Source organism: Gossypium hirsutum, chromosome D11, assembly GCF_007990345.1.
Source record: "Gossypium hirsutum isolate 1008001.06 chromosome D11, Gossypium_hirsutum_v2.1, whole genome shotgun sequence".
NCBI lineage: Eukaryota > Viridiplantae > Streptophyta > Magnoliopsida > Malvales > Malvaceae > Gossypium > Gossypium hirsutum.
Window position 1 is genome coordinate 16,516,599 of NC_053447.1, and position 11,779 is coordinate 16,528,377.

The window sequence follows — 11,779 nt, forward strand, 5'->3', positions numbered from 1 at the left end:
TATGTGGGTTAAGATTTTTAAGTGGATAATATTTTAGATTATTGGGTAGAATTTTTGGAAAGTAAATATTTTTAGAAAAAAAGCGTAATAAAAATTTGAAATGACATTGTACCCTTTTAACTTTTTTTTTGTTTTTATTAATTTTATTGTTTTTTTTAACATCTACCAATTGAATTTGTGTAACTTCAATGATGGACGTCAAAACCACCAAATATAATTTCCTACGTTCTAATTTAATTAAACAATAGTAAAGAGAAGTAGGATCGATCCCACAAGGACTGGGACTCCTAATTTTCCTGTTTACGTAACCAAATTCTTGAGTCTAGACAACTGTCGTACCCAAAACTTGTACGTGCAGAGTTGAAAGATAAATAAAGGGGGAATTTAGTTGATAAAAAAACAAGTATAAAATAAAATGAAATAATAACATAATAAAGGTTGCAAAATAAAATCAAATAATTTAAATTAAATTTGTAAATCAAATATGTGAATGCTTAGCCTTAGCTTCGGTACACTCCGAACTTGAATCGGTTCTTGAAAATGGATTCCTTCTTCTTAACGATAAGTTGGTTATAGCGACCAAGGACGCCCCAACCGTCAACTCTTCCTTGTGTAGTTGGTTTCGGTATGACTTGCAAACCAACCCTTACCGATTATCTAACCATGTAACTTGCGTTCGTAATTTAAGATCTCAGTAGCCTTACGATCTAAAAAAGCCCAACTCAAATTAACGGTCTCAGCCGCGTGGGTTGTTTAAATCTGATCACTATCTCCCTTGACAGAACTCAACTAACTTTTTCCAATTGAACACGTCAATTTATTCCCAGGAACTCGAATATGGCGTGGCGGACGACCAACTCGTTTTCCCAACTATACGCCAAAACAACTCCCTCGCAACGTGCACTTTGAGCTAAAATTGGATTAACTTTAAGGGACGAATGTGACTATCCCATATACAGGAGAGATAATGAATACCATGTTGTAAGGTTTTAGTGCAAGTTCATATCTCACGATTTTTTATTGGAACTACAACTGACCTAAGGCTAAATGAGGTTTGGTTAAGAATGAAATTAATCATACTCGATTAGGGTTTAAAAGTGGATTTGAATGTAATGGTGATTAGTGAAAAGGATAAATGACTTAAAAAATAATTGAACCAAAAAATAAGGAAATGAAAAAAAATGGCAGTAAACTTGAATAGCTACTACGCGTGGAAGAGAAAATATAAGAATTGTTTTTAATTCTATTCTAGTGTGTCTTTTTAAAGCCACCATTATAAGGTATTTATACACTTTTCATATGCCAAATTTAGCATGATTCTTGCTAGGATTATGCCTAACAAGCAACTAAAATCAAAATTTTTTTATTCATAGAGTTTGACAAAATCACAATCTGATTTTTATTCAACCACAAATTCTGCAACTTTTTAATTTGGCCCCTTTTATTGCTTTTCGTTCCAATTTAGCTCAATTTGCTTATTTATTTGAACTTTGGTAATCCAATTGCATTCTGACAAAATTAAAACAAGAAATCCCAAGCTTAGTAGCATTCTATTCAAAATTTGATTAGAAATAAGTACATTAAACAAACAAAATTAGCTTGCTATCATCCAAATACATTATAATAGTATAGATGTTTACTATAGTATCCATCCTTAATGGTGAAAAAAAAATAAAGAAGGTAATTATATAATGAACACAATGATATAGAAATTAATAATCCCTATCAACAATATTACTAGTTTAATGAAAAAAGAATTTTGTTGATGTAAGTGTTGTTAAAATGGAATCAGATTAATCGATCAAATCGATATATTGATCTAAACAAAAGATTTGAATAACCCTCTAAACAAACCACTCAAAAATAATAAAAAAACCAAAATGATGACAAAACAAACAATTAAATCCATTTATAATTTTTTCATAGTTAAACCAATTAATCTGACAATTGATATAAACTTTACATTAAATTCAATATCTAAATTTGACAAAGGTCCCAATGGTAGAGTAAGAACCTTGTAATTGAATTGATTGTCGCAAAGGGATATATCAATTAATGTGGTTGAGGACTGTAATGGCCCAATTTCGTCTGGGACCAAATTACAAACAAATAAAACAAAAGTTAAACAAAAAATAATAATGTCCAAAATTAAAAAATAGTCCAATTACAAAAAATGCCAGGCCCAAATTTACAAGCCCAAATGGCCCAAAACAAAGAAAAACCCTAATGGCCCAGTAGCCTAAACTTTTCAGGAAAAACCCTAGCCTCTGCGCCACTCCTCTCATCGATTATGCCACCCGAGGCTACATGTCCTGAGGCCTAACGCACCTCTGCCACCTTGCACCAAAACGACAAAGGCAGGGTTTCTCTTGTCACCGTTGACTCCACCGCCACCTGTAAAAATAGAAAGGAAAAGGACAAAGACAACAAAGAACTAACAGCGACCAAACAGTAGTGAAATAGAGAAAGAAAAAGAAAAATAACATGTAAAATCAGCTATAATATCCAGATGCTAGATGTATCATTTTTCTACAGAGGAAGAAATACAAAAAAAAACTAGAAAATTCTGAAACAACAGAGATAAAAAATTGAAGGTAGTTTATTTTTTCTTTTCGTTTTTTATTAAAAAATAAAAAATAAAAAATAAATAAAAACAAAGATTCTTACCTGTCGTTTCATCTTCTGCCGCCGTTGAGGACTGTAACACTCCTAACCCCATATTTGTTGCCGGAATAGAGTTACGAAGCATTACCGGAATATACAGAACAAATATAGTAATTTTATATTATTTAACATTCATGTCAGAAATTATTCATAAAGTCCCTTATATGAGCCCTCGAGGCTCAAAACATACATTAGAAACAAATTAGAACTAAACCAGGTACTCAGAGAATTTTTCGCAAAATTTTAACTTTTTTCGAAGGTGCATGGGTCACACGCCCGTGTGGTCAGGCTGTGTGGCTCACACAGCCAAGAGACACGCCCGTGTCCCAGGCCATGTGGGTATTTGAAATAGGGCACATGACCGTGTCCCAGCCCGTGTCCATACTAGTGTAACTCTTTGACTTAGGTCACACGGCCAAGTCACACACCCGTGTGCTAAGCAGTATGTAGGTGCAGGGGTCACACGGCCAAGTCACACGCCCGTGTGCCAGGTCGTGTGGTCAATTATGAGCATTCTGTTTTGAAATTTAAAGATGCAGGGGACATACGACCAAACCACACGCCCATGTGCTAGGCCATGTGTCACATACGGCTGAGACACATACCCGTGTCTCTACCCGTGTGGACAAAAATAGGCCATTTTCAAGGCCACTTTTCTCGTCCAGTTAGTCTTCCACCTACATAAACACTTTAACACATACACAAACCAATCCAAAACACTTAAATCAAGCCAAAAATAAAGTCTTATGCATGACATATTACTTCATAATTCCATATATCCAAACTTACCTATTTGACCAAAAATACATTTAAACATACTTATGAAATTTACTATCAATTGTCCATACTTAACGCTCATATCAGACATGACATTATCTCATATATATATACATCAAAACACATTCATCACAAATCTTACCAATGGCTAATTACAACTAAAACATTTATATGCCAATATTGGCTATTTAAACCTATACATGCCATTATAACCAAAAACTAATTTACTATTTATACCGAAATGAGCCGATGGATAGTGTGGTGTGTCTCCGACCAGTTTCCAACCTTAACGAGCTTCTAAGTTACTATAAAACAGAGGAAATAAAATGGAGTAAGCATTTAATGCTTTGTAAGTTGGTATAATAGGAAATAAACTTACCATTCATCTACATTTAAGGTAAGTATACAAAATGCATCCAAGCAATTTGGCTAATAGCCTAAACTCACAACTTCATCAACATGTTAGTCATGTATTTCATGTGAATATCAAGAATCGGGAATGAGCTCATCAAATATCAAACTTCCATGTGTTTTCAGGTGTATGCAGGTAATATCTCATTCAAAATTCACTTTAACTTATATCAGAACTTTGTTTGTTAAACCATTTGAAATATTGATGGATACACGGTAATATACACAAAGTGTATAAATCTGTAATCCGTCAATTCATATTCAGGAGTGTTCATTAAAACACATAATCAGGAAGCCCTCTCTCGAGCCATATAATGAGAAACTCATGTGAGCCATGTAACGAAAAGCTTATCCGGGCTATACAACAAGAAGCTCATAAGAGCCATAATTGGGAAGCTCATGCGAGCCAATAACGGGTAGCTCCGAAGAGCCATTAACGGGAAGTTTTGGATAGCTATATATCAGGAAGTTTAAGCAAGCCATATCGGGAAGCTCCAGCGAACCATATCAGGAAGCTCCAAAGAGCCATTAATCAGGAAGCTCACAAAGAGCCTTTAATCGGGAAGCTCACGAAGAGCCATATATTAGGACGCTCATAAGAGCTACGGTGTGTCCACAACACATGTAGGATCACAACCAATCGAGATGCTCCAAAGAGCTATTAACGGGAAGCTCGTAAGAACCATATAACGGAAAACTCGAGAGGGCCAAATATCGGGATACTCATGAGAGCTTATAATGGGACGCTCTTTCGAGCTATGGTGTGTCCGCAACATATGCAAGACCACAACCAATTCGGGAATCTTGTATCCATCGAATTTTATTTATTCAAATGGGACTTAACATTTATCTGGCTTTGTCAGATTTGTAATCAATTTTATGTACATGGAAATTAAACAATTCATATATATACAACATTCAATTCAAACGTATAGTACACAATTTAATTACATGAACTTACCTTGACAAGTGTTCGTTGATTTGTTATCTACTAGTTCGACACTGTAATACCCCCTACCCATATTCGTCGCCGAAATAGGATATGAGGCATTACCAAATTTTACCGAATAAATTTTTCGCAAAATTCTAATTTTTTTAAATTCAATATAACCCCTTTTACAAGTATCTAATCTTCCCTACAATTTTAAACCGAGACCAATCCAACACAACCAATCAATTTCAACATATTTTCAAGATAGATTTAACGTATTCATAAGATAACCTCATCACATACCAAAACCAAAATTTGTTAGCCATACAAATGGCTAACCATACATTCATTTCACATTAACATTTACTTTACTAGCTTATACATGCCATTTATTTCCAAAATAAAGTTTCTTTATAAACCGAGATCTTGAGGTTGATAGTGTGATACGTCGCTGACCGAATCCGACCTCCGAGCTCTTAACACTACAAAACAGGGGAAAAAGAAATAGGGTAAGCACTTTATGCTTAGTAAGTTCATGTAACAAGAATTATACTTAACTAATATTTTCAATACAATGCAATAAACATTCATACACCCATTCCATACATTATTCCCCTATCATGCACAAACTCAACATTCAAATTAGTCCAACAATTTCCATGTATCAATAATTTATACCATGATTGATGAGCTCATCAATTCCATGATTTCCATTTCCTTATTATTTTTCCATATTTATCCCGTTGAACTTCTCGGAATTTCGATGGATTTTTAGGGGTACACCTAAGTGTACAAATCCAGGTCCGTCAATTCATATTCATGTGCGCACATTTCCATTTCAGATAGCACACTCCCGCGAACCTCATCATTACAGCAGGATTACCAGTCCAGACTAAATCCCCTGTAATATAAACTCATAGAGTATTGTCGGGATTACCAGTCCAAGCTAAATCCCCTGCAACGACAATTACTCTAATGAGCTTGGATCTGAATTACCAGTCCAGGCTAAATTCAAACCCTAATTCGGATTACCCGTCCGGGCCAAATCCATTTTCCACATATTCTTTGGGAGGGCTATATCAAGATAGGACCACCCGTCCGGGCTAGATCCTTTTTACTATCAATTCCTTTTCAGAGATCCATCGAATTTTCCTTCCATTCAACCGGGATTTCTTCCCATTTTTATCAAATATATCAGCGTTTCATCAATTTTCATAAAATGAACATTCAAATCATATTCACATCAATAACAAACATTTCAGGCATTTAAGAATATAATTCAAGTTACACGAACTTACCTTGATACTTGTTCCTAAACAAAAATGTACTAATCCCGAACTTTTTCTTTTCCTCGATCTAGCTTCGTATTTGAATTTTCTGGATCTAAATAAATAAATTTAATCATTAATCTAATACATTTCATGTTCATATGTAACATTCTCAATAATCTTAAGATACAGAACTCCAAATTAAGATCCGCTAATTTTTCCCGAAACTAGACTCACATATCTTCTTACCATAAAATTTTCAGAATTTTTGGTTTAGCCAATAAGTACAGTTTATTCTTTAAAGTTTCCCCTGTTTCACTATTTGACAGTTCCGACCCCTCTTCACTAAAAATTAATTATCTCATTATACAGAATTTGGATGATGTTTCTGTTTGTTTCTTCTGAAAATAGACTAATTAAGGATTCTAAACATATAAATTATAACTCATAATAATTTTTGTACAATGTTTAATGATTTTCCAAAGTCAGAACAGGGGAACTTGAATTCATTCTGACCTTATCTCACAAAATCTATTATATCTCATGATTTACGATTTCATTGCTTACACCGTTTCTTTTATAAGAAACTAGACTCAATAATATTTAATTTCATATTTTATTCTTCCTCTAATTAAATTTCAACAATTTTTAGTGATTTTTCAAATTTAACCTACTGCTGCTGTCCAAAACTGTTTTAGTGCATGATGTTAATTACCATTTTTCCCCTACACTTTCAATAAATGATAATTTCATCCCTGCTCAATTAAGCTCTCAATTGATCTGATTTTTCTCAATTAACACTTTATTATATCACTTTAAACTATTTTATAACCTTTGGAAATCATAATTTTAGCACTAGACTTTAATTCCAAACTTTTTCACAATTAAGTCCTACAAATCAATTTCTATTGAAATTACCTAATAAAATCATCTCATAAACAAATTAAAGCTTCAATTTCATGCTATTTAATCATAAACTTCCAGCACATATTCATATAAACTTTCAATTTCATTCATAAAATCAAAAACTAATGAATTTAGTAATAGGACCTAGTTGTAAAAGTCTTAGAAACACAAAAATTACAAGAAAAAGGCAAGGAATAACTCACTTGGTGCAAAAATTATGAAAAACCAGCTTGAATAAACCCTTAGGACGTTTTTGGCTAATGAGAATGCAGAAAAATAAAGAGAATTCTAGATATTCCAATTTGGTCCCATTTTTATGTTAGTAAAATTTGTTATTTTCCCATTTTACCCTCATTTCACTACTTCTCCTGATTTTTCACAGCTTATGCCGGCCAAAATATCTCCTTTTGGGCTTATTTACAATTTATGTCCCTCCTCATTTAACAATTGAGCTATTTAATCCTTCTAGTAACTTTTACACCTTTTTCAATTTAGTTCTTTTCACTTAATTGACTACCCAAACATTAAAATTTTCTAACGAAATTTTAATACCATATTACTAACATTTCATAAATATTTATAAAAATATTTCCGACTCGGTTTTATAAGATCAAGGTCTCGATACCTTGTTTTTACCCAATTTCTTCAATAATTTCTTTTTCTAACTAACCACTAAATCGGTAAAATTTTTCTATCGATATTTTCATACGATTTTCCTATCATATCAATATTCATGCAAAAAATATTAAAATAAATTTCTCTTTAAATTGGATTTGTGGTTATGAAATCACTGTTCCGATAACCTTGAATTTAGGCTATTACAGACACTTTCTCTTTTCCTCGATCTAATTCCGTATTTTGTCTATCCGAATCTATACGAGTAAATTTAACTCAATTTAATACAATTCATATTCAATTCAATCCAATTCACATCTTAGGAAAAATTACGATTTCGTCCCTAGGCTCAGAAAATGAAATTCATGCAATCTAACCCTTATTCCAAGCCTAACCGATTTTTACATGTAACATTAACAACCCATGTATTTCATAAAATTTAGAATTTTTTCATGAATTTTACATCTTTATAATTTAGTCCCTACATCACAATTTCATCAAAATTCACTTTACAAAAGTTGTTTATCTATCAAAAACCTTTTATTTTCTACCATAAATTTCATAATTCATACATACTCATCCATAGAAAAACCCTAGTACTTTGATAACTTTGCAAATCAATCCTCGAGATAGCTAAATTAAGCTATTATGATATCGGAAATATAAAAGTTACTAAAAACGGGACAAGAAAACATACCTAATTAAGCAAAATAAGCTTGCTAGAACTCAATAACCATAGCTAGGGTTTCCATGGATTTTCATTTGAGAAAGATGATAATATGATGATATTTTCTTTTATTTTATTATTTTTCATCTTTTCAATTTTGTCTTTTTCTTTATTTAATTTTTTATGGATGAATCATCATACTTATCTACTAACTCCTCTTAATGATTTATTTCCAATTTTGAATCCCATAACTATTTGATACCTAAAGCTATTAGAACTCAACTTTTGCATTTTATGCAATTTGGTCCTTTCCATCTAAATAGACATGCAACCAATAAAATTTCTCTACGAAATTTCAAATGATATTTCAATTATAATGCATATAATAAAATAATATTAAAATAATTTTTCCTCTGGACTAGGATTTGTGGTCCCGAAACCACTGTTCTGATTTCACTAAAAATGGGTTGTTACAACGACTATCTCCGGCAACCCAAACACCTTTAAACCCATTAGGGTTCTGACGAGAGTTCGATGAACGCGGTGAAGCCGAAGGTTTTCCTTCACATTTTCTTTTTCTTTTTTTTTGGATTTATAAAATGCTCGGTTTCAATCTGGGTTTTGAGGGTTTTTTAGAAAAAGGACTAAAAAGGGCAAATTTTTTACTCCGACTGCTAGAGGCGACGGTTGCCGTCATGGATGATCGGCGGCTATGGTGGAGTCGTGGTGGATCGACGGTGAACCCCTAGGCCGGACTAAAAAACTGAGAGAAAGAAAATGGTTTTTAAAATTGTTTTTTAAAACAATAGGCAGAATGAATTTTTTGTAAAAATTTTTGGTTTATATAGGTCAAGTTAAACGATGCCATTTTGATCGGCGTTCATAAGTCCTAAAATGACATCGTTTTGGAGACCAACCCGACACCTCAGGATTCGCGTGTTTTTACGACTATGGTATAATTGCAACCCTAGTCCTTCCATTTTTAAGCAGTTTCCAATCAAGTCCTATTCCTTTTTTAATTTTATTTTATTTTTATTTTGGTCCTTGGGCCATTTTCAGGAAATGGGAACCTGAAATGGTGTCATTTCAGCCGACCCGAACCACCCTTAGGATCCGCGTGTTTTTTAAAAGGGAATATTTACATTTTTAGTCCCTCCACTTTTTAAATATTTTTCAATCTGGTCCTAATTTCAGCCTTTTATTTTTTTAAATTTATCCTTTTAAATTTATTGTTTTTTCATTTCGGTCCTCTGACCATTTGGTCTCCTGGGAATGGTGCGTTTTAGAGATAGAGGAATAATTTCCTAGTTAGTCCCTATCCTTTTTCGCGCATTTGATTTTAGTCCTTTACTCTATTTTATTGTTTAATTTATTTATTTTATTATGATTTGTACTTTTAATTTTGTTTAAATTTCAATTTAGTCCTTTATTTTCAATCTTTTATAAATTATCTTCCTTTATATTTATTCATTTTATATTTAGAATTAGTGTTGTTCTTTTTTATTCGCATATTTTGTTGTTATATTATCGTTATTATTTATTTTTATTTAATTATTTATATTAGTATTAGAGTAGTAAATATAACATGATTATCACCATTATTATTACGAAGTGGTTTTCTTATTATATTTATATTATTGTCATTCACTAGCACGACATTTTATTTTTCATATATCATCGTTCCATTTTTATACACTACCATTCCATTTTATTTCATTATAATCATGTCACGAATCGTGTTTAGATATATTTATCCATTGTTGTACTATACCCAAATAAGATAAATACGCGTTGTTTTAAATGTTACATTTATTATTATTCGATAAAGGAAATTTTTAAAATTAAGGCAATGTTTCGTATTTGGAGATTCGAGAAGTCGTGCCATAACTTACGAGGTCCAACATCCTCCTTGAACCTAGATAACCGAACATCCCTTTTAAAACGAAAACACATGAGATTTAATCAATGATCAAATAATGAGCAAGCTTATATTTTAGGATTCAAAACGTCGTGTCCTAACTTACGGAACGTGACCTTTTTGTTTACCTCGAGATAAGAAGGCCTTTCACATATGTTTTGATTTACTTAAGTGAATTTAATTATATCATTATGCAAGGTGGGATCGTGTTTTAAATTCACTTCAAATTTTCAATTATCGAGACTAGGACATCAATTAATCAACTAGGTACCAATTTTGGGCGTTACGAGGTGATAATTCTTCCTTGTGCGTAATCGAATCCCGAACTCAATTCATGGATTTTGTAGATCAAAAGTATCATTCTAATAAGTCTAACATTTTATTAAAATGAGTTTTAAGGTGATCCAATCACACCTAAAGAAAAAGGGTTGGTGGCAACTTAATTTTCTTTTTTTTTAAACATAAAGTCGATCTCAAAAAAGGGGTTTCGACAGCTTGGTGACTCCACTAGGGACAAAATGATAGAGTCAAGTCGCGAGTTGATTACTTTTTGGTCTTTTTGTCAAAAGTTGATAATTTGGTTTAAATTAACGATCCCTTTATTGCATTTCATCCTTCATGTTTTGTCTTTGATAGCTCAGGTTACATAGCAATCTAAGGCATATGTTTTATTGGTTTGAGAGTTGCTCTTGGTGTATTTCTGCATATTGCATTACATAATCGTTTGATTTTTCCCTTGTTAAGTGGGAGTGAAAAATTATTCCTTCATGAGGTTTTCACCTCCGTATAAGATAGTGGATCACTTTCGGAATACATCCGTACCTATGTCTTCGTGAGATTTTTATCTCCGTAAAGCCATAGGGAAATGTATTTCCCTAAACTAAACTCGGTCCATATGAGCCTATAATGGGTGAAGATCGAGGGATCTGCTGGTTCAGGTACCCTTACTTTAGAATCGAACCACATATAATGAGCCCTAAGAGCCTACCCTAGTTAGAACCATATCAAACCTCTAGTGGTCACCCGAATAGGTGTTCTATTATTTCTTACTTTGAATTCTAACTTTGTATGAAATGTACGAACTTGTTTGTTTTGTTTGGTTGTGATTGTATTTCATTTTCATAATAGAAAAGGGTGTTGATTAACATTTAGTTGCTAAATAGAGAGCTTGTCATGGAAAAAGGATTTCTTGATAGAGTGGAAGACAGTGCGGCAGTCTGAATATGGTCCGATAAGACACAACAAGAGAAAGGCGACAGCTTGACGGAGGGATATATATCAAAACTATGGGATTTCACTTGAATTAGTGTGACTCAAAATAACCTACAAAAGTTGAAAGAGGTATGAGACCAATGGGATGACGAAACCAATCAGTTATTCTACCGTAACTATAGTGATTTGCTTTATTTACTCGAGGTCAAAGTGGATAAGCACTTATACCGAGCTCTTGCCTAGTATTAGAATCTGGCTTATAGCAGCTTTACTTTTGAGAAGGTAGATTTGGTGCCAACCGTAGAAGAGTACACAACTTTACTCTGTTGCTCGATGATCCAAGCCGACAAAACTTATTCTAGAGCCGCCAACGTCTCGACTTTCTTAAAAAAGCTAATGAGTATAACTTG